Below are 3,500 nucleotides of genomic sequence, written 5' to 3'. Positions count from 1 at the left end.
ATGACCATTCATAACTACGGTATAATAACCGCTCAAAAAGACCAAAAAAAACGAATGGACTACGGCATAATAACCGCTCTAAAAACAAAGTGATTACGGCATAGCAACCGCTCTAAAAACAAAAGAACTACGGCATAACAAACGCTCAAAAAACCAAAAGAATTACGGCATAACAACCGCTTTAAAACCGAAGGGACTACGGCATAATAACCGCTCTAAAAACAAAGTGACAGAAAGAAAGGGGAGAAGTGGCTCGAAAATTAGGCGAGCAGAATATAAGAGGGAGAAAAGAGAAAGTTGGGAAAAGCATCCAACTTTGGTGTGTTTTTCACAATAGCTTGAAGCTCATTATATAGTGATGGAAGCAAAGTCACATATGTTTTCTAAACAATGTGGGACTTTAGTATGTATAGAATTAAAACTACACAAAACATGATAGTTTTTCAAAGTGGGATTTCAAAAAATATTCTTACCAATGTGGGACTTGAATTTTAAAAAACAAGTTTCTTTCCAATTAAATTTACAAGAAATATTTCTTTCCAATGTGGGACTTCAACACATTTTTAAATTCACACTATAACATACTTATGTTCCAACAATCCCCCACTTAAATTTAAAAAAAGTTGCTTAAAATAGCATCAAGTTAATTTTTTTTCTCTTAAAATAGCATCAACTGCTTCTATAAGATCATGCATAAACAAAGGTGTCTTTCGACTTGAACCTTTGCATAGCGAGTAGGATTCAGATTCAACAAGAGTAACTCGTAGTTTTGAACTCTATCTCTGACATCAAACCCACACACAACCTTTTCATTAGGTGTATTCTAAAAAGCCCGTGCATTTAGGGTCATGCACGTGTATCCCAGTCTAGTGAATGCTCTAGGAATTATGCCTCGAAATTCCATAGGAAGCGGCCCCCACTTCCACATTCACGTAGATGAGTCTATCAAGAGTACTCCTGTAGCCACTAGGTACCCCACTCCATATAGAGTATAGATCTCATTAAGAGTTTCTATTATCTCATCCTTTTATTGCTTCAGGAATCATGCTTCTCATATAAAACATAGCATGTTCATCTCATATCACTATGACTTGTTATTACCCATTGAACCTAATTCTTGGGATCTCCAGTCTTTTAGGTCGGGTTACCATCATAAGTGACTCATTTATCTATAGGCATTAGTCCCATCCTTTTGGATGTATTTTGGACTTTCTCTCTAGCTAATCCTTTCGTCAAAGGATCAGCTAAATTTTCATCAGTGCGTACATGATCCACTATAACAACTCATTTAGAAAATAACTTTCTAACAATGTTGTGCTTACGACGAATTTGTCGTTTCTTATCGTTGTAGTAACGATTCTCAATCTTCGCAATAGCCGCGGTACTATCGCAGTGTATCAACGCATCTGTCATAGATCTTTTCCATATAGGGATCTCAACTAGCAAACATTTCAACCAGCTTGCTTCTTCACTAGTAGTAGCTAGTGCTATCATTTCAGACTTCATAGTTGACTGAGCCAATATCGTTTGTTCTTTGATTTCCAAGATACAACACCACTCGCTATATTAAAATATAGTCATTGATTGCTTTAGAGTCATCTGATAAGATGTTCCAATCAGCATCATTGTATCCTTCAAGGATAGTAGGAAATCTTCGATAATGTAATCTGAGACTCATGGTCCTTTTCAGGTATCTCATGACTCTTTTCATAGCGTGACAATGCTCCATACTAGGTCTACTAGTAAACCTGCACAACAATCCCACGACATAGGCAATGTCAGGTCTAGTACAATCAGTGGCATACCTGAGGCTGCCAATGATGCTCGCATATTCAGTTTGTCTAACACATTCACCAGAGTTCTTGAAAAGTTTCACGCTTAGATCATACGGTGTGCAAGCAGGTTTATAGTCAAAGTAATTATATTTCTTTAGGATATTTTCAACATAGTGAAATTGATCCAAAGAAATTCCCTTTTCTGACCTAGTAATCTTGATTCCAAGGATTACATTTGCTTCTCCGAGGTCTTTCATATCAAAGTTGTTACACAACAATGATTTCAAAATATCTACAGCATGAATGTTTGAATCAAATATGAGTATCTCGTCTACATAGAGACATATGATAGTGCAAATGTCATTTTCAAATTTGTAGTAAATACATTTGTCACTTTCATTCACTTTAAACTCATTCGATATAATAAAGTTATCAAACTTTTCATGCCATTTCTTTGGAGCTTATTTAAGACCATACATGGATTTATCTAACATACATACCCTGTATTCATGTCCTTGAATTACAAAACATTTAGGTTGTTGTTGCTCCATAATAGATTTCTTCTTCCGAATCACCTTTTAAAAAAGTTGTTTTAACATCCATTTGGTGTAACACCAGGTTAAGAATAGCTGCTAGTGATATGAGTATTCTAATGGATGTTATTCTAATGATCGGTGGAAAAGTCTCGAATAAATCTATATTTTCACTTTGTCTAAAACCTTTGGCTACAAGGTGTGCCTTGTATTTTATCAATCATTCCATTGGGTTTTAGTTTCTTTTTCAATAATCATTTACAACCTATTGCTTTGCAACCAAGAGGCAAGTGTATTAAATGTCAGGTTCGGTTAGACTCTAGAGAATCCATTTCATCGTTTATAGCTTCTTGCCATAGATCTACATCCAATGATTACAGAGCTTCTTTAAGATTTGTAGGATCCTCTTCTAGATTATAAGTCATATATTCTGGTCCATAATCTATAGCAACTCTTACTCTCTTACTCCTTCGAGTTTCTGTTTCGTCTTGTTTGTTGCTTTCAATGCTTCTTGTCACATGAACTTGACTAAGTTCACTGCCCCCACTATTTCTCAATTTAAAAGGGGATTTATTTTCATAGAAGTCAACTTCATTTGACTTTATGATCACTTTTGCGTTTAGGTCATAAAACCTATACGCTTTGTTCTTTACCGCATACCCAATGAATTCTCATTCATAGGCTCTACTGGCGAGTTTAACTCGCTCGGGATCGGGGATTCTGACATAAGCCAGACCACCCCATGTTTGAAAATAAAAGTTTAATTATATTTTCTTCACTATCTCATAAGGAGATGTTTTGTTTTTAGATTTAAGAACTCTATTCAAAACATAGCAAATAAACAATATATTTTCTTCACACCAATGAGATGTAGTACTAGAGTTAAACATACTAGCAACAACTAGTTCAATAAAAGTTATATTCTTTTAACTTTACCATTCACTTTTAATTATGGTGTAGTTGTTCCATGTATAATTCCAGACAATTTATAAAACTCATTAAATAAACTAAATCATACTTGGAATCTTTTAATCTTTATACTAAATTGATTTTCAATTTCAGCTGTAAAGATCCTTAACATGCCAATCGTTTCACTTTCATTTCTTGTTAACGTCTCATCAAGTTCACATATATCAAAGTGTAATAAATCTAAAGACTTAGATTCTCTAACTACATATTTATGTGAACTCTT

This window comes from Cicer arietinum, chromosome 8 (assembly GCF_000331145.2).
Source record: "Cicer arietinum cultivar CDC Frontier isolate Library 1 chromosome 8, Cicar.CDCFrontier_v2.0, whole genome shotgun sequence".
NCBI lineage: Eukaryota > Viridiplantae > Streptophyta > Magnoliopsida > Fabales > Fabaceae > Cicer > Cicer arietinum.
The sequence above is the reverse complement of the archived record's forward strand: the minus strand, read 5'-3'. Positions refer to the sequence as shown.